This window comes from Macaca mulatta, chromosome 13, assembly GCF_049350105.2.
Source record: "Macaca mulatta isolate MMU2019108-1 chromosome 13, T2T-MMU8v2.0, whole genome shotgun sequence".
NCBI lineage: Eukaryota > Metazoa > Chordata > Mammalia > Primates > Cercopithecidae > Macaca > Macaca mulatta.
The window spans coordinates 6,534,841-6,561,974 of NC_133418.1; the positions used below are offsets into that span (position 1 = coordinate 6,534,841).

At 44.9% G+C, this 27,134-nt stretch overlaps 1 protein-coding gene across 47 annotated transcripts in view; it reads left to right on the plus strand.

The window, feature by feature from the left end:
• The first annotated feature begins 11,360 nt into the window (after nt 1-11,360).
• The window catches only part of INPP4A (inositol polyphosphate-4-phosphatase type I A), a 164,154-nt gene continuing 148,380 nt past the window's right edge, over nt 11,361-27,134 (plus strand). For 42 of the 47 annotated variants that reach the window (XM_028831540.2, XM_077958509.1, XM_077958518.1 and 39 more), the window contains exon 1: nt 11,361-11,581. The gene's annotated coding sequence lies outside the window, so the exon portion shown is untranslated. Of the gene's footprint in view, nt 11,582-12,284; nt 12,653-27,134 lie in introns of those variants that run through there. The other 5 variants (XM_028831543.2, XM_028831547.2, XM_028831549.2 and 2 more) reach the window with 2 other exon arrangements.

Genomic DNA, 27,134 nt, shown 5'->3' on the forward strand with positions numbered 1-27,134 from the left:
ACAGTTATTTAGAGTTTTCTTTATAACCGTTGTTATTCTATGTAAGGTCAGTAGTGAAGTCTCCGCTCTCAGTTCTAATTTTAGTAATTTGAATCTTCTCTCTCCTTTTTTGTTGGTCAGACTAGCTAAAGATTCATCAAAATTGTTTATGTTTTCAAAGAATCAACAACTGGTTTTGTTGATTTTCTTTATTTTTCTATTCTGTATTTCATTCATTTCCATTCAAATGTTTATTATTTCATTTCTTATACTTGCTTTGGATTTAATTTGTTTTGTTTTGTCTTCCTTCTTTCCTTCCTCCCTTCCTTCCTTCCTTCCTCCCTCCCTCTCGCTTTCTTTCTTTCTTTCTTTTTTTTTTTTTTTCAGAGTCTTGCTCTGTTGCCCAGGCCTGAGTGCAGTGGTGCAACCACAGCTCACAGCAGCCTCAACCTCCCAGGCTGAAGCAATTCTCCCACCTCAGCCTCACTAGAAGCTGGGACTACAGGGTTGCACTACTACACCCAGCTAACTTTTCTGTATTCTGTAGAGAAGGGGTTTCACCACGTTGCCCAAACTGCTCTGGTACTCCTGGGCTTCAGTGATTCACCCACCTCCGCCTCCCAAAGTGCTGGGATTACACCATGTTTGGCCTATTTTCCTATTTCTTAGGGGGTATAGTGAGGTAATTGATTTTAGATCTTTGTTTATTTATTTATTTTTAGAGGTAGGTTCTTGCTTTGTCCCCCAGGCTGGAGTGCAGCGGCAGCATCATAGCTTACTGCAGCCTGAAACTCCCAGTCTCAAGCCGTACTTCCGCCTCAGTACCATAATATATCTGGTATTACAGGCAGGAGCCACCACATCCAGCTTTTCCTTTTTTATTATAATATAGTTTTTCCCAACTATCAATTGTTCTCTAAACACTGCTTTATCTGCTTCCAGAGGTTTTGCTATTGATAGATGCAGGGGGAGGATAAGAGGGAGGGTCCCCAGAGAACTTCCCGCTTGCCTGTGCACCGGGAGAACCGGGTGGAGCCGGGGGAAGTTAGGGCCGTTTGCAGCCGGGAGAAGCCTGGACTCCTCAGTTTCTGTGTGGTGGCCTGGGGTTCAATCTGTGAGGTCGTGGGCCTGTCAGCAGGACTCCGTCTCGCTTTGCTGAGTTTTTCTTTTCTTTTTTTTTCTTTTTTTTCCCTTTTTGCCCAATAAAATCCTGCTCTACTCACCCTTCCTTATGTCCGCATGCCTAAATATTTCTAGTTGTGTGACAAGAATCCAGTTTTAGCCGAACTAAGGAGCAAAGTTCTGCAACATTTTGGGGCCCAGACGTGGGGCTTGAGGAGAGGTAAGATGTGAACCGGAAATTCTTTTTCCCTTTCATTTCTAAGCCTTTTTATCCTCAGACTTCTTCTGAGGTAGAGGGAACTGTGCACCAGCCCACCCCAATGGCTGCAGGCACGCAGGATGAACGGGCAAACAGGGAGTCCCCCGTCCACCTCCGGGCCAGGGCTAGAAACCCATCTGTATAAGAACAAGAGGTTCTTTCCCCAGGCATCCTTCCAACCCTGCACTTTAAAACTTTTTTTTCCTTTTCTCTACCTCGTCAGCAGTAAACTTTTAAGTGAGAGGGTTTTTTTTTTTTTTTTCTTCTTCCTTTTCGAAGACGTTTTACTAGGCCAGGAATGAGAAGGATCACTGTTTATAGTCTCTGCAAAGTTTTAATTATGAAAAAGGATTTGGGAGGTAGGTCTTAAGCTGTAGCCAACCTGGTGTGCTTTGCGTGCCTTTCTGTGTGGTCTGCAGCGAACTTTGCTGAAGGCTTCCATCTTGTTTCACGCCGTCGGAAGCTGGCCTGTAACCACGGGGCAATGCTTTGTGGAGCCTCTGCCATTTTACAACGGTGGCCGGGGTTCGATCCTGGCCTAAGGGACTGAGTACTTGAAGGTTGATACCTGTGTGACTTTCGCCATTTGCTGACTCTCTTCTTCTCCATGAACAACGTCTAGGCTTTTTCTTAAATCTTCCTTTCTCTGGGTTATCTTTAAAGGTTCTAAATTTTGTAAGAACTGCTTACCCGCTTTGAAAAGACCCCATAGACCCACAGTTGAATCATAGTCTTAATTGAGGCTTGTTGGTTTCACCTGCAAGGTTACTTCCAGTAAGGTTTGAAAGCCAGAAATATTGGCCACTTGGCAGGGCTAAAGGCAGGTAACAAGGGAGGTGGCAGGGCTAGAGTCAGTTAACAAGGGAGGTGGCAGGGCTAAAGGCAGGTAATAAGGGAGTTAAAAGGATTTTCTTAAAGAGCACTGAGCTTAATTAAAAGTGGATATCCAAGTTAAATTTAAAAGGCTTTTACGTTTTTCTTTTCTTGGACCTTATTTTGCTGGAAAAGGGTTTTTTTCTCAGGTGACTAAATTCTTTTTCTCTATTTTCTCTTGCTACTCTTATTATATATGCATTGTGTGTGTAATGTCCATAAAAAGACCTCTAATTAATTGGCCTAAAGGAAGACCCGTGCTTGGATCAAATGTTTTTTAAAGGGAAAATAAAAGCTGTGATTTTAAAGGGAAACTAAAACCTTTTAGTTCACATGACTTTAATCTTTGAGAAATAAAAACAGCCTTAAAAATTATCAGTGAAATGCAGATGTCCTCAAAGTGTAAATAGGTGAACTAAATTATGCAGGTCAGATACTAAGTTTGCTAAATGTTTTAAGGTTATAAACTGCCTTTTTGGTTTTTGAGAACTGTTTGACTTGCCTGCTTCACAATTGGTAAGGCCTGGGAACATATGGAATTAACCATGCCCTTAATTATGCTGGAAGGAGTCAAACTTTGGCTGCACCCAGCACATAATTAAATTACTAGGTTTTGCATTAAAGTTAAAAATTGCTAGGAATGACCATTATAACATGAAATTAAAAGTACTGGAAATAAATTTACATGCAAGGTGCATAAGAACAGTAAGATGTGTTTTTAGTAAAAGATTGTACAAAAGCATGGAAATGTAAATCCTTGCCTAGGGTTGAAGGATGATTTTGAATTGGATAAGATAAAGCTGAAGGTTTAAACAAATGATGGAAGGATTGTAAAAATTAATCTTGCAAAAATTCCATGTGTGAATATATTGACTAAATGAAAAAGGGTGTTATATGATTTTTCTGTAAATCGAGCATTGAAATAAAAGCACAAGGTGTTCTTAAGGCACTAATATTCTCTTTAGCAAAATTTGTAAGGGTTATACAAGGCTTTTGCTTTTTTAAACTTTTGAGTCATAATTTTGGCAAAATAAGTAACATGGTAATCTGGAATTCTATTTCATAACATCAAGTGTTTTAAACTTCTAAGGCCTTTGTCCTTATCCTTATTCTTATTCAACAGCAGTTAGATGTACTTCTTTAGAGGGGGCAATGATAGATGCAGGAGGCAGATAAGGGGGAAGGTCCTCAGAGAACCTCCCACGGGCCTGCACACTGGGAGAAGAGAGTGGAGCCAGGGAAAGTTGGCGCTGTTTGCAGTGGGGAGGAGCCTGGCCTCTCCTGTTCCCGTGGCCTGGGATTCAATCTGTGAGTCCTGTTAGCACGACTCCATCTTGCTTTGCTGAGTTTTTTATTTTTTATTTTTTTCCCTTTTTGCTCTACTCACCAGTGTGTCTGTGTGCCTAAATTTTCCTGGTCTTGTGACAAGAACCAGATTTTAGGGGAACTAAGGAGCAAAGCTCTGCAACAGTATGTTGAGTTTTCATGTTAATTTTTCTCAAAATATTTTTGATTTTCCCTTCTGAGTTCTTCTTTGACCCTTTGGTTACGGAGAACTGTCTTGTTTAATTTCCATTTATGTGTAAATTTTGCAAATTTCCTTCCGTTGTTGATTTCTGTTTTAATTCCATTGTGGTCAGAGAACATTATTGGTATGACTTCAATTGTCTTTTATTTGTTTAGGCTTTTAAATGTCCCACCATATAATCTATCCTAGAGGATATTCCATGTACAGTTGAACATGATGTATGTTCTGTTACTGTTGGGTGGAATATTCTACAGCTTTGTTAAATCTAGTTGGTTTATAGTATTGTTCAAGTTTTGTATTTCTTTTTTGATCTACCTCATTATTTTATCCACTACTTAAAGTGGAGTACTTCAATCATCAATTATTACTATTACAATGTCCACGTCTCCCTTCAACTCTGTTTTTGCTACATGTGTTCTGGGGCTGTGTTGTGGATGTATATATGTTTATAATTACTATATCTTCCTCATGGTTTAACCTTGTTACAATTATAAAATGTGTCTGTCAGTAGTATTTTTTTGTTGTTTTAAGTTTATTTTGTATTATATTAGCATAACTTCTCCAGTATTCTTGTTGGTTACTGTTTCTGTGGTATACCTTTGTTCATCATTTTACCTTAAACCTATTTATACCTTAAAATTTACATTCATCTCTGTACACAACGTGTAGTTGGATATTTTTTAAAAGTCCATGCAGACAATCTCTGCTTTTTGATTGGAGTATTTAATACATTTTTACTGATCCATTGATTGATCGAGACAGAGTCTTGCTCTGTCACTCAGGCTGGAGTACTGTGGTGCAATGATAGTTCATGATAGCCTCAAACTCCTGGGCTCAAGTGATCCTCCCACCTCAGCCTCCTAAGTAGTTGAAACTATAAGTGTGAGCCACCATGCCTGGCTACTATTTTTTAAAATTTTTATAGAGATGGGATCTCACTATGTTGCCCAGGCTGGTCTTGAATGCATGACCTCAAGCAGTTCTCCCACCTCAGCCTCCCAAAGTGCTGGGATTACAGGCTTGAACCACCACACCCAGCCACATTTACATTTAATATAACTTGAGATAAATTAGTACTGATGTCTGTCATTTGGTATGTATTTTCTATATATCTTATATCCTGTGTGTTCCTCCATTCATTACTGTCTTCTTTTATAGTAAATAGACATTTTCTAGTATGCTATTTTAATTTCCTTGTTTCATTTATATATGTATATATAAAGTCATTTTCTTAGTATTTGTCCTGGAGGTTACAGTTAGCTTCTCAATTTAAAACAATTGAGTTTTTAGAACTTAATTTCAATGGCATACACAAACTTTACTCCAGTTAAGCTCTCTTTACTCCCCCGCTTCTTTGTGCTATTATTGTCATACAAATTATATCTCTTTACCTTATGAGCCCATCAACACAGATTTATACTTACTTTTTATGCAGTTGTCTTTTAAATTAGAGAAAAGAAAAGCATGACACACTGACTTTAAATTTGCCTTAGTTGTTTTCTTTGTATGAATTTGGGTTACTCTCTGGTGCCATTTTATTTCAGCCCAAAGGACTCCTTTAGTGCTTCTTAGTGGGTGGATCTGCTAGCAATGCATTCTCTCAGTTTTTGTTTATCTGAGGTAGTCTTAATTTCTCTTTCATTTTCAAGAACACTTTTGCTGAATATAGAATTCTAGGTCTGCTTTTCCTTCCGTTCCTTTTATTATTTTGAATGTGTCATCTTACTGCCTTCTGGTCTCTATGGTTTCTGGTGAGAAAACAGCTGTTAATTTTATTAAGGATTCTTTGTACATGAGGAGTTGCTTCTTTCTTGCTGCTTTCAAGATTCTCTCCATCTTTGGCTTTAGATAGTTTGATTATGATGTATCTCAGCATGCTTCTCTTTGAGTTCATTTCAGTTGGAGTTTGTTGAAAGTTTTGGATTATAGATTAATTTTTAAATCAAATTTGGGAAGGTTTTGGTGAATGTTTTTTTTCTGCACCTTTATCTCCCTCTTCTCCTTCTGGTACTCTCAGTTGGTACTAGATATATCTTAGTATACTTGATGGTGTCTACTGATCTCTTAGGCTCTGTTCATCTTTCTTCGTTGATTTTTCTGTATGTTCTTCAGACTAGGCAGTATCCATGGACTTATCCTCAATTTTGCTAATTCTTCTGCCCCTCAATCCTGCTATTGTTCCCCTCTAATGGATTTTTCATTTCAGTTATTATACCTTTCAATTACAGAGTTTCTTTATATATAGTTAAATAACTCCTATATCTTTAACTATACTGTCTTTTTGCTGGGATATTGTTCTCATACTTTCCTTTAATTTTTGAGACATGGTTTCCATCAGTTCTTTGAACACATATATAATAGCTGATTTTAGGTCTTTGTCTAGTAAGTCTACAATCTGTGCATTTTCAATGATAGTCTGTTGACTGTCTTCCAGCCTGTGTCCTTTTCTGCCTGTTTATGTGTCTTTTTTCTTTTTTTTTTTGAGACCGAGTCTTGCTCTGTCGCCCAAGCTGGAGTGCAGTGGTGCTATCTTGGCTCACTGCAACCTCCGCCTCCCGGGTTCAAGTGGTTCTCCTGTCTCACCCTACCGAGTAGCTGGGATTACAGGCGTGTGCCACCACGCCTGGCTGATTTTTTTTATTTTTAGGAGAGATGAGGTTTCACCATGTTAGCCAGGATGGCCTCAATCTCCTGACCTCGTGATCCGCCTGCCTTGGACTCCCAAAGTGCTGGGATTACCAGAGTGAGCCACCACGCCCGGCCCTTGTTTATGTGTCTTATAACGTTTTGCTAAAATAGACATTAAAAATAATGTAATGTGGCAACTGTGAAAACCATGTTTCCTGTTCCCCCAGGGTTTGCTGTTGTTACTGTTTCTATTTGTTTAGTGCCTTTCTTGGACTGATTTTGTAAAGTCTGTCCTCTTTGTCATCTGTAGTCACTGATACGTCACTGTAGCCATCTGTAGTCCTTGCTCAGTTAGCTTAATTTTTCACTAACGATGAGAGAAATGCTCTATCATTCCTCAAATGCTAGAATCAAAGATTTTCTCTTCCTTTGTTTATGGCAGGACTATGTGTGCATATTAATGCATGCCTTCAATTTTCTTTTCTTTTCTTTTTTTTTTTGAAACGGAGTCTCACTCTGTCTCCCAGGCTGGAGTGCAGTGGCACAATCTTGGGTCACTACAAGTTCTGCCTCCTGGGGTCACGCCATTCTCCTGTCTCAGCCTCCCGAGTAGCTGGGACTACAGGAGCCCACCACCACGCCCTGCTGATTTTTTGTATTTTTAGTAGAGACAGGGTTTCACTGTGTTACCCAGGATGGTCTGGATCTCCTGACCTCGTGATCTGCCCACCTCGGCCTCCGAAAGTACTGGGATTACAGGTGTGAGCCACCGCGTCCAGCCTCATGCCTTCAATTTCAGGCAGACCGTTCACATCTTTGCCTCAGCCTTCACATCCTGCTTGCTCAAAGCCTCAAGGTTAGCCAGAAGTAAAACTTGGGCCTTCTCAGATTTCCAGAAATATGTTAATCTTTTTTATTTCTTTTCTGTTAGATGAGATCTTGCTATGTTGCCCAGGCTGACGTCCAGTGGCTATTTACAGGTGCAATCATAACACACTACAGCCTCAAACTCCTGGGCTTGAGTGATCTTTCCACCTCAGCCTCCTGAGTAGCTGGGACTACAGGCATGTGCCACCAGGCAGCTTATGTTAAATCTTTTTAATGCCCTCTCCCCATGGAAATCTCATTCTTCACTTTTCTTTTTCAAGTTTTTCAGTCAGCCTGTTGTTAGCTTTAACTACTGTCACTACCTGAGGCTGCTGTAATATTAAACAATTGTTACTGATTGTTTTTAACAATGCCCTGTGGAGAGGGCCACTTGCACAGGGCAAGCTCTGAGTTATGCCAATTAAAGACAAACCCTGGGAATGTAGCCTTTCCAGGAAGCTGCCAGACAAGTCAAATAGTGACAAGACTCTGGACATGGGGCTCTTTTAGGTGCTCCACATCCTTTTTGCCCCTCCAGTGGCTGCTAGATTGCTCTTATGGCTTCAGGACTGTTGGTTTTCAAGATTACACATATTCTTTTTTCTTCTTCTTTTTCGTCTTTTTTTTTTTTTTTTTTTTGAGACAGGGTCTCCCTCCGTTGCCCAGGCTGGAGCACATTAGTGCCATCTCAGCTCACTGCAACCTCTGCCTCCTGGGTTCAAGTGATTCTCATGCCTTAACCTCCTAAGTAGCTGGGATTACAGGCACATGCCACCTTGCCAGGCTAATTTTTATATTTTAAGTAGAGGCAGGGTTTCATCATGTTGGCCAGGCTGATCTCAAACTCCTGACCTCAAGTGATCCTCCTGCCTTAGCCTCCCAAAATGCTGAGATTACAAGTGTGAGCCACTGCATTCAGCCTGTATCCACCCATGGATACAAAAATCCATGGATGCTCATATCCCTTATATAAAATGGTGTAGTTTTTTCATATAACCGATGCACATCCTCCTGTATATTTTCAATCATCTCTAGATGACTTACAATACTTAATACAATGTAAATGTTATATAAATCGTTGTCATACTCTATTGTTTAAGGAATAATGACAAGAAAAAATAGTCCATACAAGTTCAGTACAGATGCAATTTTTTTTCCAGATATTTTTGATCTGTGGTTTGGTTGAATCCATGGATGTGGAAACCGTAGATTTGGAGAGTTGACTGTATACCAGCAAAAATATCCTGTTAAATGAATGGCCTGAAGATAAATTCTCACATAGGATGGTTCTAGTCCTAAATATAACACTGCTCACCTCTTAATTATTGTCTATAGATCATCTAAATCAGCTTACTTATTGTATATAGATCATTTAAGTCAGTATGTTCATCAGAATCCCTTGGAGGGCTTGTTAAAATACAGGTCACTTGGCCCTACTTTTAGAGTTTCTGATTCAGTAGATCTAGGGTGGGGTCTGGGAATTTGCCTTTCTAGCAAGTTCTGGGAGGATGCCGATGCTACTGGTTAGGGATCCCATGTTGAGAACTTCTGAAGGACTGAGATACCTTACCACCAGCATACTTAGCTATCACATTGTGATGCTCAGGGAAGATACAGCATGGTATTGTAAATCAAAAAGTGTCTGAGACAGATCTCAGTCAATTTAGAGGTTTATTTTGCCAAGGTTGAGGATGCAACTGGGAAAAAGAGGCACAAACAAAAGTAGGATTTGTGGCCTATGCTTTTTCCCAAGAGGGTTTTGGGGACTTCAGTATTTAAAGAGGAAAGAGTGGGCAGGAGGGGAAAGAGGAACAGTGAATTATGCATTTTACATAAGATAAGTAAACCGAGAGTAGAGGAAGAGGTCAAATATGCATTTGTCTTGGGGTGGGTGGATGCATGATTCCTCCTCTATGTCTTTGTCTCATTCCTGTGAAGATAAGCTGTTAATTTACATTGTCAGGGTGAGGGAGGCCATCTGGGGAGATATGTGGCCTTCTGTCTTGCAGCTATCTCTTTAGGAACAAAAGGAAGGCAGTTTTTTTACATGATTCAGTTCCCAAGCTTAGCTTTTCCCTTTGGAGCAGTGAGTTTGGGGGTCCCGAGATTTTATTTTCCTTTTACAGTATTAACTAACACGTGGCTCCCTTTTCTCTTGATAATTTTCATTCTACAGTGGAATTAGGGTCTCATTCTTTGCCACACTGAAAACATGATTGATCTTTGAAAATTATCCAGAATTACATAGCAGTCAAGTGACAAATGTTATTGGAAGCTGATCTTCATTCAGTGTTACTGTACTAAATGAATGAATACCAAAATTAGACTGATATCTATTTTCAAATCTTTATAAATTTTTTTCTTTTTTAAAAGTTAGTGTTTAACAACTTTCTTAGCTTGATTATAAATAGCATGGCCATGACTGCCAGGCGCGGTGGCTCACACCTGTAATCCCAGCACTTTGGGAGGCCAAGGCCGGTGGATCACCTGAGGTCGGGAGTTCAAGACCAGCCTGACCAACATGGAGAAACCCCGTCTCTACTAAAAATACAAAATTAGCCGGGGTGGTGACACACGCCTGTAATCCCAGCTACTCGGGAGGCTGAGGCAGGAGAATCGCTTGAACCCGGGAGGTGGAGGTTGCGGTGAGCCAAGATCATGCCATTGTACTCTAACCTGGACAAAAAGAGTGAAACTCCGTCTCGAAAAATAAATAAACAAATAAAAATAAATAAATAGCATGGCCATAAAATTTATTGTTTGAACAGGAATACTTTTCAGAGTGAAAGAAGGCCCTATGAATAATTTGGCTGGTAAAAAGATGTAAACAGGGGCTGTTCCAAGCAAACTAATTGGTTACAGTAATTAAAAAAAAATACAAAAATATTTTTGCATTTCTACAAATGTGATTTTCTTGGATTTAACTGTACTGTGGAGTCAAGGTTCTGTCAATATTTCTTTCCATTTAGTTGGAGAAATAATAAGAGGGAACTGTTTTATTACTAAGTTTCTTTTCAGAAGAGAAATAAAATAAAAAGTCAGAAAAGAAATAAAAATTTAAAACCAGGGCTCTTTCTTTCTTTTTTTTTTCTTTTTTTTTTTGAGATACAGGGTGTTGCTCTGTCTCCCAGGCCTCAAACTCTTCTGCTCAATCGATGTTCCTGCCTCAGGCTCCCCAAAAAACTAGTTTTTTATTTATTTTTATTCCAGACTATTGTGTGTATTTTGGTGACTTGAGGAGGATCAGAAGTAATTCTAAATGAGTTCGGAGAATTCTTTCCATTCCTAAATCTCTTTTTTTTTTGAAGTAAATCATATGTATAAATGCTGTGCCTGAGAAGTATTCTGGTTTATTGAATTAAAATAGTTTGAAGAATTTTTTTTCGGATAAAATGTGAAGACTCAAAGATAAGGATACGTTTAGTCCAATATTTGCCCTTGCTCAAGGAGAAATGTTGTTTTAAAGTCAAAGTGAAATTTTTTTCCCAAAACTTCTGATTCCTCTTTTTGTCTATGGCAAAATAGAAACTTGGGGCCAAGCGTAAGGACTGATGCTGCTGCAAGTCTGTGAGTGCACACTTAACGCACACAGGCCGCAACAGGTCTAGAAGGACATACACTTAGAAGTTAGCAATTTTCTTCTTTCTGCAAGTCTGTATTTTCAAAGAATTAAGATTTTAGTTTTTTTGCTTGTCTCTGGTTGGAATGTTCAGTTTCCTGAACATCTCCTGGGAAGCGAGCACGTCTGCACTTCGGGAAGTGCTCTTGTCCCAAAAGGTTGGGAGCGCACCCCCGGGTCGCGGCTCCTCCAGGAAACCTTCCCTGGGGGATCCGTCAGGGCCTCAGAAGCCTCAGTGAAGTTGCCACCGTTCAGTCAAGTCCAGAAGTTCAAGAACTCCTTGCAGGTGAAGCAGTCACAGGCTAGGGTGGGATCATGTGGGAACCCAGCAGTAGGAATTGGCGCGGGCAGCTCGGCCACCGACCCTGCGGCCTCAGGGGGCGGCCCCAGCTCGGACTGGTCGCGGGGCGGGGGTCGAGGGCGCGGGCCGGCCTCAGCGCGCATGCGCGGCGAGGGGGCGGGGTCAGGGCGGGGCTGCGCCCGGCGACTAGAGCGGCGGCGGCTGGGGCTGCGGCGAGCGTGGAGGGTTCGCGGCTGGTGCGCCGCCTGGTCGGGCTCCGCGGGCCGGGGCGGGAGGACCAGCACCTGAGGCCGGGCCCGCCGCCCGCGACTTCACAACCAGGCGGCGGCGCTGCTGCTGCGGGGCTCCGGCGCGCGACCCGGCGGGACAGCGGGGCGGCTGGCGCCGGGGGCCGGGGAACGCCAGGTAGGTGGATCGGGCCGGGCGGGAGGCGACGCGGCCGCCGCGGGGGCCGGGGCCGGGGACTGACAGCGGGCGCGGGGGCGCGTCCGGGTCCCTGCTGGGCCGGACGGAGACGGCGCCCGCGGTTTTCATGGAAATTGCACTGCCTAGCGGTGCCAGCGGTCCACCTGCGGTGGCGTCTTTTGAGAACAATCCGAGCCCGGCCGACCCCGAGCCCCGTGAAGATGCGGCCGCCCCGGCAGGGGGCCGGGTGCCGGGTGCCGAGCGGGCGCGGGGCCGCGGGATGCAGACGCGGCGCCTGCCCGGTGCGGCTCCAGGGCTGGGTCTCCGGGCTCCTGACGCTGAAGGCCTTGCCGTGTTTTGGGTGAAAACATCACCGGGTGAAAGTAAACATGCATCTCCGTGTAGGAAATCTGGTCTCTATCCTCGAAACTCCTCCCTTTTCTGCCCGCCCTTAGACCCCGACAACATTTCTGGCATCTTTGCTTTCTGTTATTTTATTTCTCCCTGGCTTTGCTAGTCAATTAATTGAGGCCTGAGAAATGTGCAGGGATCTGTGGCAGTCTCTTGAAAAGCCAGCCAGGAATGGGTAGGCCCCAGAAGACAGACATTCAAAATGTCAGAGGTAAATTTGTGTCTTTGTGGGCGAAGGAAGGGCGTGTTGATGGTCTCGCTTCCCTCCCCCTGTTGCCTGCCCTCTGACATTACATAATGATGGGGCCTTCCTGCCCCGAGTTCATCCATAATGACAGACCATGAAAATGTTCCTCTGGGTGAAAGACCTATAGCTGGTAGAGCCCATCTTCTCTTTGGCTTTGCCACGGAATGTGTCTTCTGCCGGGAAGCTGCCTAAGAGTGGAATTTGATTTGTCACCTGCCCCTCAGGACATTTAAACCAAGGGAATGGGGGTGGGGTGGCGATTTGGGTGTTGCAAAGAAATTCTGCCTGGTTCATCCGTTCACAGTGGGTTGTGTGGACCGTGGGGAAGCCAGTGGGGTTGAGGACAGAGTGGGTTGACTACGGTGTGAATCATGGTTCTGCCGCTTGCTGACTCTGGTTCTTGTCTCTAAAAGGTGAGAGCAGAGCTTTTTTTTGCTGTTTGTTTTGGAATCTAGCTGCTGTTGGCGTTGGCCGGTGCACGTAGAATTGCTAATTTTTCTTTGGTTGAAAACACGCTTTCTTTAACGAAAATTTTGTTTTTGGATCTGGGCTAGGGCATTTGTTTCGGGGGTTCTTTGCTGAAGTGTCAACTGCTAATTTACTGTTGTCTTTGAAGAAAGAATGATGGGGCCCATGTGAGAAGCACAGTGTGGTTGGTCTGTTGGAGGAGTGGTGCCAGGAGACCTTGATGCTGTCTGTCCCAGGGGTGGCGTTGCATGTGAACGGGCCTCCCAGTGCCTCATTCCCTGTGATGTCTTGTAAACACGCCTGTGAAGCCAGAGCTACTTGGTAGAGTCTGGCTTGAAGATAAGGCTTAAAGAAGTGGATGTGGACAAATTCAAAGAGAAAGAAACATTGTATTTCTACTGAGCTCCTTATAGAATTAGTCCACTTACCTGGCCACCTTACTCATCATGTAGCAACTTTTTGCATTTAGAGTTTTCTGTCGCAGGGTGTTTATCTGCTTAGGTAAGTCTTGTTTCCTAACTAGATTCAGAACCAAGGGCAGATGTTACAGTGCGTCCCTGTTTTGAAAACTGGATATTTTGTACTATTGCTGTTGAACCGAATATTAGCTTTTTTTTTTTTTTTAATCACTTTAAGGAAAGGATGAAATAATACACATGAGAGCTTTTTGTAAACTGTAGAGCACTAGAAAAATGGGATGTGTGTGACAGAGAACTATCAGCCCTGCAAGTCCCTTTAACTAGCTGCCTGCCTAAGAGGGAGCGTTCTCAGCCAGCATCTCTTCAAATGCACACAGGAATGGACCTGAAGGCGGTGTGGGACCAACAGACCCACTGATCCCCAGCCCAGGGCTTAACATCTCAAGAGTTCAGTGAGGCAGAGTGGAGGGGGAGGCTTCCCACCAAGACTGTTTCATCCTGTTTTCGTTTTTAAATGAAAAGCTCCTTTTTAGCTTAGTAATCCAGAAAGGTTGCCGCAACATCATCAACCGCTCATGGTGTCAGGAGGCTTTGACTTTCACTGAGAAGAAAATAGCACAAATCTGCAGTGAAAAAGGCTTGATTATGTTGGCGCTTCTGTAGAACTTGATTAATGAGCTGGTCTTGAGAGAGCCTTCGAAATGGCTTTTTTTTTTTTTTTTTTTTTTTCAGTGTCCTAAAACAGAAGCTCTGTGAGGAAAACATATTTCCAGGAGACCAATATTAATGCCCATGCATGCTTGCTTCATTTTCTCTCTCTGTTTTAAGGAAAATGCCATCAGGAAGCTAATCCCAGGGAATTTACCTATATTTCTATTCATATGCACATGTTCTCTAATTTTTTTTTTTTTTTTTAGTATTTTGATATAGTTTTAGACTTACAGAAAAGTTGCAAGAATAAACCAAAGGTTTCTCAGATTCTCCAAATGTGGACATTCTGTTACACTGCTTTATCATTCTCTTGTATTCCTATGTATTACTTTTTTCTGAACTACTTAATAGTAAGTTGCAGGCTTGAGGCCCTTTTACCTCTAAATGCTTCACTGTGTATGTCCCAAAAAACAAGGATATTCATAACAACAGTAATCCCAGCACTTTGGGAGGCTGAGGCAGGCGGATCACAAAGTCAGGAGATCGAGACCATCCTGGCTAACATAGTGAAACCCCGTCTCTACTAAAAATACAAAAAATTAGCTGGGCGTGGTGGCAGGCGCCTGTAGTCCCAGCTACTTGGGAGGCTGAGGCAGGAGAATGGTGTGAACCAGGAGGCGGAGCTTGTAGTGAGCAGAGATTGCACCACTGCACTCCAGCGCGGGCAACAGAGTGAGACTCCATCTCCAAAAAAAAAAAAAAAAAATCATGGCTGGGCGCAGTGGCTCATGCCTGTAATCCCAGCAATTTGGGAGGCTGAGGCAGGAGGATCACTTGAGGTCAGGATTGTGAGAACAGCCTGGCCAACATGACAAAATCCTGTCTCTACTAAAAATACAAAAATTAGCGGGGTATAGTGACAGTCCCAGCTACTTGGGAGGCTAAGGCATGAACTCAGGAGGTGGAGGTTGCAGTGAGCCGAGATCATGCCACTGCACTCTAACCTGGGCAACAGAGTGAGACTCTGTCTCAAAAAAAGAAAAAAAAATCAGGAAATTAAGGTTGATACAACACTATTTAGTGTAGAGGTCGTATTTAGATTTTGTCAATTGCTTCTATAATGCCCTTTATAGCAAAAGAAAATCCTAGATCATCTGTTTTGCATTAGGTTTTTCTGTCTCTATAGTGTCCTTTAATCTGAAACAGTTATCAAGTCTTTCTTTTGTATTTCACAGCATAGACATATTTGAAGACTACTGACTTTTTAAGATAATGCCCTCAATTGGGTTTCCTGTGGTTTCATGATTAGATTCAGGTTTTGCACTTCTGGTGGGAGTAGCACAGGGTTGAAGCAGTCGCAGTCTTCTCTTCTCTCTCTCTCTCTCTTTTTTTTTCTTAAAGAGAGAAGATCTCCCTTGGTTGCCCAGGCTGGAGTGCAGTGGTGCCATCGTAGCTCACTACAGCTTGGACCCCCTCCACTCAGTGATCCTTCTGCCTCAACCTCCTGAGTAGCTGGGACTATAGGTGTGTGCCATTGCACCTGGCCAATTTTTAAATATTTTACAGGGACAGGATCTCACACTGTGTTGCTCAGGCTGGTCTCAGACTCCTAGTCTCGCCATCCTCCTGCGTTGGCCTACCACAGTGCCGAGTTTACAGATATGAGCCACTGTGCCCGAGTGATGCTGCAGCCTTCTTAGTGTGCCCCAGCAGGAGGCATATGCTGTGATTTTCCCCTTCTCTGGCCCTGTTAACTTTGATCACTTGAATTAAGGTGGTATCTATCTCATAAAAAAGTTACCATTTTTCCCTTTGTAGTTAATCTGTGTCTCAAAGGGAGAGAATTTGACACTATGTAAATATACTGTTACTTCTCATACAGTTACTGACTAGTTTCAGAATCCATTGATGTTTCTTTTTTTTTTTTTTTTTTTTTGAGACGGAGTCTCACTCTGTCACCCAGGCTGGAGTGCAGTGGCGCGATCTCGGCTCACTGCAAGCTCCGCCTCCCGGGTTCACGCCATTCTCCTGCCTCAGCCTCCGAGTAGCTGGGACTACAGGCGCCCGCCACCGCGCCCGGCTAGTTTTTGTATTTTTAGTAGAGACAGGGTTTCACCCTGTTAGCCAGGATGGTCTCGATCTCCTGACCTCGTGATCCACCCGCCTCGGCCTCCCAAAGTGCTGGGATTACAGGCTTGAGCCACCGCGCCCGGCCCATTGATGTTTCTTACCTGAGTCAATTATTAACATAGTTGGCAGATGATGATTTTCTAGTTTCATAGTTCCTTCTATATTTATTAGTTGGAATTGTACTGAAAGGAAGAACCTTCCTTTCTCTATTATTTATTTTTTGATTTGTATCGCTGGACTCATGAATTCTTGCTTTATTCAATAGATTATAGTCCATTGCTCCAATCATGTATTTTATTGCTCAAATTATCCTAGATTTGGCCAGTGGGAGTCCCTTCAATCTGGCTTTTGTGTCCTTTTGACAAATGCTCATCATTGTTTGAGGACTTTTCTTCCTGGCACAAAATCTTCAAGACTCAGCCTCTACTTTCCTTGTCCCAGCCCTGGAATCAGCCGTTTCTCCAAAGAGTCCTGGTTTCCTTTAGTGGAGAACGGTATTAAAAACCGAGATGGCCGGGCGCGGTGGCTCACGCCTGTAATCCCAGCATTTTTGGAGGCTGAGGCGGGCGGATCACGAGATCAGGAGATCGAGACCATCCTGGTTAACATGGTAAAACCCCGTCTCTACTAAAAATACAAAAACTTAGCCGGGAGTGGGGGGTGCCTGTAGTCCCAGCTACTCAGGAGGCTGAGGCAGGAGAATGGCATGAACTGGGGTGGCGGAGCTTGCAGTGAGCCAAGATCGCGCCACCGCACTCCAGCCTGGGAGACAGAGCGAGACTCCGTCTCAAAAAAAAAAAAAAAAAAAAAAAAAAAAAATTAAAATAAACAACAACAAAAAACCCCCGAGATATAGGCACTAAGCCTGCCCGTTGCTACTGAGGTGTCACCGATTCTAGACCTTCTCAGGGGATGGATGCTCTCATTGTAAACATAAATGTAGTCACATTACACATAATTTTCTGTGGCTTGGTACTCCTTCCATTAGGCTGTGAAACTGTGTTTCCCTTTAATTCGGCCACCATTTAAGAGAATAAGTCTTGTCAATTTTGCCAATCTAATGGGCAAGGAAGACATTATTATTTTAATTACATTTCCCAAATTCCCAAAAATATCGGATACCTTTTCTTGTTAATGTATATTTTAACTTCTGATGAATTACCTTTTAATATCCTTTGTTCATTTTTTCTTATCGGGCTGTTTTTCCTTATCTTACTAGATTGTGGAAGTTACTGTAACTTTGAATTTTATTCTTGGCAGCTTTAGAATGCTTTTTAAAGTGTGATGCTTTTTTTTTTTTTTTAAAGTCCTAAATGCCAAGGAACCCCAGCTTTTCTGAGTACCCCCTGCATGTCAGGCCTCCCTGGACATCCTGTGGGAGGTTCTGTCCGAAGGTGAGCTGTGGTGTTGAGGAGTGGTTAGGACACCCTCCTGAGGGTAGTTAAAAGAGGCTCAACTGGGACTAAAACCCAGTTATATCACCTAACTTCCTTCACAGGATTAAAAAATAAATGCTTTTCAATGTAGGGATAAAAATTGATTACCTGGACTTGCCGGTATCAACAATTTTCTATTTTCAGTATTTTGGTTTATAAATCAGGACTTTCTTTTACACAGTCCTTTTTGCTGAGCATACACACATGCATGTCTTTCAAAACCCTTTATTTTATCCCTAGAACTATTGTGGACTCTGGCGCTGCACTTTCTGTGAGCATCCAGCTAGCTGTGTGACTTTGGGCAAGGGGCTTAATCTTTCTGTGCCTCAGTTATCTCGTCCACAAAACTGGGCTGATGGTAGTAGCGGTCCCAGAGGCCTGTTGGGGGATTAAATGAATTAACAGTTAATCCTGGTGCCTCAGAAGTGTGCAGAACGGAAGTGGTACAATGGGTTCATATACAGAGTGTGGGTGGTTGGCGGAGCTTGGAATTAGATCAGCCTTTCCTCTGTGGATTTAAGCTCTTAGTTATCTCTCTTTTTTTGAGATAGAGTCTCACTCTGTTGCCCAGGCTAGAGTGCAGTGGCACCATCTTGGCTCATTGCAACTTCCGCCCCGTGGGTTCAAGCAATCCTCCTGCCTCACCCTCCCGAGTAGCTGAGGTTACAGGCATACACCACCACGCCTGACTAATTTTGTATTTTTAGTAGAGACAGGGTTTCACCATGTTGGCCAGGCTGGTCTCGAGCTCCTCACCTCAGGTGATCCACCTGCTTCAGCCTTCCAAAGTGCTGGGATTACAGGTGTGAGCCACTACATCCAGACTTAGCTGTCCCTTGCATCATAGCCTGTCTGGTATTGGAAAGCCAGGGTCCTGGGTGCGGTGTGCATGTCTCCTCTTTCTGGTCTTTGCACGTCCCTTTGTCGTGCCTTGTGAGGCTCGCAGGCCCATGCCTGCCAGCCAGCCCAGCTGGCCTCTGGTGTTTGCCCACAGCCCTAACCTGGAGTATGTGTAAGACTGCTGGTTTTTAATATGGAACTTGTTCAGTGAGGCTCACCTGGTGAAGGACTTAGGCACAGTAAGCAGATGTATACGGTGGGGGCGGTGGCGGGGATCATGCTCTGGTCAGGTCCATTTTCTGGAATAGGGGCAGGAAGACAGGGATGTCCTCTGATGTCCAGGAGGAAGGGTGGGGACCACTGGAAGAGGAAAGTGTTTACCTGCTCCCAGCTCCGGTCCTGGGATCCTCCTAGAGCCCTTCCCTGAGACACCTGGTAGTTCTGACCTCCGGTTGCTGCAGCGCCCCTCTTGTTGCACCTCACCAGGTGGTATTCTGATGTCTCCCCCTACCCCTTTCCTGCGCCTCCCATAGCCCTCACGCAGGTGGCCTCAGCTGCTATTATGAAAGCTGTCTATTATTAATTCACCCTAGTATATTGAACACCCCTCTTTCCCTCTCTCGTGTTGCTTGCATTTCTAAATGGTGTATTCTCAAACCAATTAATTTGAATTTTCAAGAAGGATGACCTGAGTGTGTGAACTCTGGAAATGTGAAGGAAGTGTTTAGGCAGATGGTTGTTTCTGGGGGAACAGGGTCCTACGAGGAAACAGGGATGCCCAGTTCAAGCTTTTCCCTGGATTATGGGGTGTGTCAGTTGGGATACTTTTGGCTGCCAGCAGTGACATTTATTATCTCAGAGAACTGGAGTCTCCATCAGCACGTCACAGTTTCATCAAGGACCTTGATTCTGCTCCTCTGTGCAGCCATCACTGCCGGTTTCATCCTAGCGGGTCAGTCTCCTCGTGATTCTGAGATGGTCATTAGGGGCAGTAGGACTGCATACTTCCTTGTTCCTGTCCAGCAGGAGCAGGGAACGAGACCAACCAGCTGATTCCCCAGCCAGCGTCTACCAGTCCTTCCCTCTGGCCTGTGAGAGCAAAGGGTCACGGGGCCTTCCCTGGACCAGCAACTTGAGGCTGTTGAGAGTGCTGTGTGCTGATTGGCTTAGGCTGGTGGTCCTCCAGGTGCAGTCCTCAGACCAGTAGCGGCAGCATCACCTGAGAACTTGTTAGAACTGGAGATTCATGGATCCCATCCCACCCACTGAATCGGAAACTCTGGGATGGGGCCCAGAAAGCTGTGCTTTGAGAAGACTTCCAGGTGATTCTGATGCAAGGTAACATTGGAGAGCAGCTCTTTTAGTTTAATCAAGACTTTCCCCACTCCCCAGTTGGAGACAGAGCTGACTTCCTGAGGACTGGGGAGGAGGTCAGGTCCTAGAATAGCAAGAAGGAAGAGTGGATGGTGGGTGGCTGGCCCACCGTGTGAACTAGCCAGTGTTTAAGGCCCTGAGGGCCACTTTGCTCTCCTGAGTCCTTCCCCTGCCCCCCCATTCGCCGGCTTGTCCACCCATATAAGTTTCTCAGCCCCCTTGCGTGAAGCTTCTTCAGTTCCTCCAAGTGTGGCCTGTACTCTCCCTGTATGACTCGGTGCTAAAGGAAGCAACCTCAGTAACACCCCAGCTCCAGGTCCGTCTCTGGCCTAGCAGGGATGGTGTCCACTGGGCTGGTGCTGAGAGTCCCCATGGGCTATTATGACTCATCTTCTGAAGCCGTTCCTGAAGCGTGTTCATTTGTGTAGGGGCTGCCTACGCTGCTGCTCCTTGCTTGGCTAGAAAAAAAGAGCAGTGCAGTTAGTAGGTGCCTGAGAAATATTTAGGGAATTGGCCTGGAGACAGCCCAAGTGATTACTTTCAGTGGTGGTTTTTGCCTGTGTTCTGTCCCCGGTTTTGCAAGTACAACTCCAACTTAATGTTTGGGTGAAATAAATAGCCACCTCCATGGTGTAATTTGTGAGATCACAATGACCCACTTTTCTGAATTTTTCCTGAAACTAAAGAGTTGAGATATTTCTGGACTTTCAGCTTTAAAGATTCATCTTAATACATAAAAATAACGTTTAAGGGTAGTCTTGCGCTGAGCTCTAACCACATTTGCACTAATTATTGAGGAAGGAAGGGCACCTGAGGAGGAAACAGGCTAGAGAAGGGTCCACACAGCACGTTTCAAAATGCAATGGTTCATGAAATCAATTTGAGGCTGTAACTAGCATTAAAAACTTTTTTGAAATATCAGATATCCAAGTACATTTCCTATGGGAAGCATAACCCTTTTTTGGTGAAATATCTAGTTATTCACATGCAGTGTATTTGGGGTATTGTGATGGCGTGACTGTTTCTTACAGTGGGTTTTGGTAAAGATGTGTCAAACCCTAGGGCTGAGTGCAGTGGGTCCCAACCTGTAGGAAGGCGGGGCCTATGCTGGATATGTGTACACTTGGGGTCTTTTCCTGGGCCTGTGGCTTTTGTCAGAACCTGGTGGTCTGTGACTCGCCATAGATCGAGAACCACTGACCTAAAAGCAGAGGAGACTTTCAGTGGTGTGGGCCAGTGGGAGTGGAGCTGGGGGCATGAGGAGCAGGTACAAAGCCCTGGGCCTGCTCCTGCTGTGGCGTATTGTCCATGGCATTAAGCCATCTGGGCCAGATCCTCCTGATGAGGAGGCCTCTGCACGGCCACCCTGAAAGACAGCGGAGATGGTGGCAGGGAGTGTGTTGATCACCTGAGGTCAGGAGTTCAAGACCAGCCTGGCCAACATAGTGAAAACCCGTCTCTACTAAAAATACAAAAATTAGCTGGGTATGGTGGTGCATACCTGTAGTCCCAGCTACTTGGGAGGCTGAGGCAGGAGAATCACCTGAACCCAGGAGGTGGAGGTTGCAGTGAGCTGAGATCACACCACTTCCCTCTAGGCTGGGTGACAGGGCAAAACTCCCTCTCAAAAAAAAAAAAAATTAACTCTGGTTGCCAGATGGGTCCTTTACCTATCAGGTGGATCCGCATATTTCTTCATAAGAGAGAGTCTCCTTGTTTGGGGCTGGCCCCAGTGAAGGCATTGCTGCTTGTGACTCCCCGCTGGAATCCTTTGTGCCTTGACACTGTCAGGACAGTTCCCAAGACTGGCTTCGGGTCAGCCATGATCCCCATTATTTAATGCAGGCTGTAGTCTGGTTTGTATCACAAAGCTTGTGTAGTGATGGCTTTGGCATGTTTGTACTTGTTGTTTTGGGGAAGGGGCAAGTTGGATTGTAGGTAGAAAGTGCTGGATGTGAATCCAAGTCAGCTTTCTCATCTGTAAAGTGGGGAGGGTGCTGGTCTCACAGGAGGGTGGCGGGGAATGATAATATACATGGGAGAGGGCTGTGAACCGCAGTGCACTGGATCAGTCCAGACACGAATGTTTCCACCCCCGCTCCACCTCACAGTCTTGGTAACTCTGTTTTCCCCACAGCACTGTTATTTTTCACGTGTGCTCAAAGGGCTGGAGTATACCCTATTGTTGACTCCTGCTCAGGGCACCGTCCAGGGGAAATGTCACAGAAGAAGGAGGTGCTGAGAGGCAGGGACGTCCAGCGAAGTTCAGAGGAGAAGGGTGTTGGGGTAGGGGGGTGGGAGGAGGAAGTGGAGGGCTGGCACTCCCTAAACTCTCAGTCAGCTGGTCACTGTCCCAACTGAGCCTTCTACTGACACTGGTTTTATAAGGAATGGAAGGACTAATGATTGTACGAGCTGAAATGTTGAGTATTTTCACATTTCTTATTCATTCTTTGTTCTCAGTGTATGCAAATGTTAAATGAAATGATCACATTACATAATTGGGTGATAATCAAATGGCAATAAAATGGTATGTTTCACAGAGCCCAATATTTTAAAATAGGGCTACGTGCCAAGAAATGTCAAGATAGGCTGGGTAAGGTGTCTCAGGCCAGTGATCCCAGCACTTTGGGAGGCCAAGGTAGGAGGATCGCTTGAGCCCAGGAATTCAGACCAGCCTGAGCAACAAAGCAAGACCCCGTCTCTACTAAAAATTAAAAAATTAGCCAGGTGTAGTAGTGCACACCTATATTCCCAGCTTCTTGGGAAGCTGAGGCGGGAGGATCACTTGAATTCAGGAGGTTGAGGCTGCAGCGAGCTACGATCGCACCAGTGCACTCCAGCCTGGGTAACAGAGTGAGGCCCTGTCTCTATAAAAAAAGAAAAAAAAAAGAGATACCCCAGAATCTTCCAAATATTGTTACCCTTATGGTTTGGAAGAGGGGAGTGAATAAATGGATTGGCCTTAGGGACGGCACCTTGCTGGTAGACTGTGCCCACCTCGGGTAGACGGGAAGGGCTAGCAGTCTCATGTGTAGTTTGTCTCCAACTTGCCAGTGACTTGGTGAAGTCATGCCTGAATCTCACCCTCCTCTTTTCTTGTTCATCTAGCGAAGGTGATTTCCTTTGTTCCTCCCCCGTGGCATCCTCCCTGATGGCGGAATGGAGTGGTGGTAGTGCCCAGGGGCTACATGGGTGAAGTGTGGTGTGTTCTTGATTTAGTTAGCATTGGACTAAGACACACACGCATACAAGTGTCTATTTAGGGAAGTTGTTCTTTAGTCTGTTTCCTTGGAAATACTGCCTTTTTATTCTTTCACTTTCTCTTCCCTCTGCAGTGATTCAGCAGTAGCTTTCTAGAGAAGAAGAAACTACATAGTGTCAGAGACCCTGGAATACCAAGGATATGTCAGTGGAGAGGGAAGCTGCCTGTGTGTCACGCAGGCCACATTCTTCCTGGTCCAGCTAGAGCGTCCCGTGCCTTTCCTTGGTTTTTCCAGCCTCTCTCCATCACTGCTTCTGAGGCCCTTTGCAGACAGTCCCCCAGTGCAACTACAGCATTTTTGTAAGACCAGCCCTTGTCGTTTTCCCCTTGACTGATGGAGACCACTTGACTCTAGCATGCTGTATGCACACTTATCTTCTGTTTCAGATCTGAACTGTCTTTCTGGCAACTTTCTTTCCTCTTAGCCATTCCTGACTTGTTTCAAAAAGGATACATGGACTTGAAATTACCAGTTAAAGCAGAAAATGATTAAAAAGAAAAAAAGGGCTTCAAATGTCAAATGGATACAACTGTATAAGTTGTAGAAGAAGCTCTGAACACGTTACAGGGAGGTTGCCATTGCTAAAAGCTTTTACATTATTTATTTATTTATTTTTAGAGACAGAGTCTTGCTGTGTTGCCCAGGTTGGAGTGTAGTGGTGTGATCATAGCTCACTGCAGCCTTGAACTCCTGGGCTCAAGCATCCTCCTGCCTCAACCTCCCAAGTAGCAATGACTACATGCGTGTGCCACCACACTTGGCTAATTTTTAATTTTAATTTTTTCTGGAGACTGGATCTTGTTGTGTTGCCCAGGCTGGTCTTAAACTCCTGGCCTCAGGCAGTCCTCCTGCCTCAGCCTCCCAAATTGCTGAGATAACAGGGCATGAGCCACTGTACCCAGCCACTTTCACGTTTTTCGTTCTCATCCGTTTCTTCTGGAAACACCACAGAGACCATGAGAATAGGAGCTTGTCTTACTCCATAGTGCAAATAGTCTTACAAATAGTGTTCCACCATCAATTGCCCAAAACATGTGTTTTGTGACTATTATTGTAGGATGCCTTTGAACTGTATGGTATGTTAAGTAACTCCACTGGAGGGAGGAAGATCTTTGTGTTTTGAGTCAACTTAATTATTTAATCATTCTTTAATTAGTGTAGTGTCTTTACCAAGCTAGATAATTCATATCTTTTGTCAAAGAGAGAAGAAAGCCAGTGGATGGGTTGTGAAGTGGTGAGGGACTTTTTGTATGGGTGGGTTTTCGTGTGGCTCAAAGGGAAGGATACCTCAGTGACAGCAGTGTCACCGGAAACAACTTCGTACCAACTTGCATGGTGAGGAACATTCAGGTTTTAAAGTTAGCCTCACTCAGTTTCTCCTGGGGGACAACATTGGCCTTTCTCACTGGGGATTTGACTGTTGGGCCATGTCCCTGGGTGTGTCCCAGCCCAGACACTCAGGGTACTGGCCACCCTGCCTCAGCCCCCTCTGGAGCGAAGAGAATTTTAAGCAGTAGTGGATATAACTCATTTCAAGTAGGATTAGATCTAGCCGGGTGAGCATAGTGGCATGCACCTGGTGAGGCTGTAGTCCCAGCTACTTGGGAGACTGGGGCCGGAGGACTGCTTGAGCCCAGGAGTTTGAGACCAGCCTGTCTCAAGCAAACAAACAAACAACAGGATTCCGTGAGCTATGACTAAATTCCAGGGCAGTAACTGCTGTGTTATTCTTTGGGAACTGGGCATCCCAGGGTTTGACCAGTGTTTCATATGATAGGTTGGCTCTTTTGTAAACTATTAGGACTATACCAGTGTTTCTCATGGCAGCTAGCAGCCTGTGGTGTAGACAGTGAACCTAACTTAATGGACTACTGTCATGAATACAGACAGGTGCTATTTTTACCTCATAACCTAGATTCGTCTGCAAATTAAACATTTGAGACAATAAACAGGAGTTTGGTTTATTAAAGCTGTTTGAACTTGCTACTCAGGCAGGCCTAGAAATAGGATTGGCTAGCTTTTTTAGGATTATATAAATGTTGACTCTATTAGGGAGAAATTCTTATTTTTGTTTTGTTTTTATTTTAGAGACAGGGTCTCACTGTGTTGCCCAGGCTGGAGTGCAGTAGACAGCCATAGTTCGCTGCAGCCTCAAAATCTGGGGCTCAAGTGGTTCTCCCACCTCAGCCTCCCAATTAGCAAGGACTACAGGCACATGCTACTGTGCCCAGCTAATTAAACAATTTTTATTTTATTTTATTTTTTTAGAAATAAAGTCTTTTTCTGTGGCCCAGGCTGGTCTGGAACTCCCGGCCTCAAGTGATCCTCCTGACTCAACCTCCCAAAGTGCTTGGATTGCAATCATGAGCCATCACACCCTGCCTGACTTCACATTTAAAAAAGGCTTGAGCCTGGGCAACATAGTGAAGCTTCATCTTTACTAAAAATTAAAAAATTAGCTGGGTGCACACAATTATGTGGTGCACACGTATCTGTAGTCCCAGCTGCTCAGGAGGTTGTGGCAGGAGGATGGCTTCAGCCCAGGAGTTCAAAGTTGCAGTGAGCTATGATTGTACCGCTGCACAACGTCTTGGTGACAGGGGCTTGCCCCTGCCTCGGAAAAAAAAAAAAATCATCAAATAGCCCTTTCTCACCTTCTCTACCCTGGGAGTGGCTGCGGACAGGCAACAAATGAACACAACACGTTTCCTGGTACCCAAGATGAGTCTTTGCTGCCTGTGACGCCTGAGCCTAGTGATTATCTTCCAGAGTGTTTTGCTAGCCAGTTCTTTCTCCGTAAAAACACTCAGATTTTTTTTCCTCTTTGAGAGTGAAATGTTTTACTTAAGGAAGCTGACCACCGAACTTCATAGAAATGCCTTCCTGCCCCGTCATGGCTGTGCTGGTCTGTGTGGTTTTCGGGGCTTGCTTTCCCATTCTGCTGGTATCCTGGGTGAGCCTCTGGCCCAATGAATGGGATGCCACACATTTTTTTTTTTTTCCAGGAGAAACAGAAGGTGTTGGGACCTCCGAGCATGCAGAGTGAGGCGTGGCCAGGGGGAAGTGGTTCTGATTTCCACATTGCGTCTCTCTGGACCTTAAGGGGGAAGGCACTCAGTGGAGCACGGCAGGGAGAGAAGCACAGCAGAGGTGAAGGTCTCAAAGCGTGACCGACTGTGAAAGGTGGCTTTCAGCACACCCCTTGTGACCCTGCTAACACCTGTCAGGATGGCAGCCACCACACGCCCGAAGGCACCCGAAGTGCTTGATTTTGACTGAGTTTTACCACATTTGCCACCGGTGTGATTGGAGCATTCGTGGGGCACGGAATATGGTACCAGGTCAGGACCGCGTAGTACTCAGGCAGAGTTTTGTCCTTCGGGAACGCCGCTCACTTGTGAGACAAGATGGATGGTTCAGGTCTGGACTGGCCCAGGGGAGGGAGTGACACTGAGTAGACCTGGGCCAGGGGCTTGCCCCTAAACCAGTGGTCCCTGCACCTGGGAAAATCGGCACTCTGATGGCCTCACCTGTTTCCCGCCCACCCCTCCCTACCCTAGTTGAGTGGCCTAAGAGAGGGTAGAGTTCAGGGAGCTGTTAGGAGGAAGGGGGTCACTGCTAAGTAGCCAAAAGGAAAAACAACATAGAAGTAAGAAAATCTACCAGGACACCCAGGAGCGCTGGCGTGCAGAGTGCTGAGGGGCCGACTCCCCTGCGTCCGTGTGTGGGAGGCCCTCTTACCCTCTCCTCCTTGGTGTGCAACTGGTTAATAGTAATTCCTTGAGGATCTGGAGAAGTTGCTCAAGTGTTAGATTCCACTTTACTGCATGCTTCAGGGGCATTGTGTCCCACAGTGGCATTCACAGTGTGATGATTGCCAGAGTTCTCTATGGACACACCCTGCGAACATCATGGATCTGGGTTGTCATAAGACTTAAGTGTCCTTCAGGGCAGGGACAATAGCTCAGTTTTCTTTGTATCTCCAGAGTGCCCCACTGTGCCTGGCACAAAATAGGCATATAATCAATGTTTGTTGAGTGAATGAATGAACAAAGCTAGTCTGTCCTTCTCAAAAGTAGCAAGAGAAGCCTCAGCCTGTCTTGGGAAGACAGCCTGCTTCCCTGAGGTCAAGTTGAGGTTCAGTCTCACTGAGGAGAAGGAGGTGAGACCAGAAGCCACTGCACAGCTGCTGCCCCAGTAAGTTCTCGGGGAGAAACCGGAACGGTCAGTTTGTCTCCCTGTGCTTGTCAAAGGCAGAAGCCTGTTCTCAGCAGTGACCTTTTTTGTCCTTGGCACACAAGCCCTTTTGTC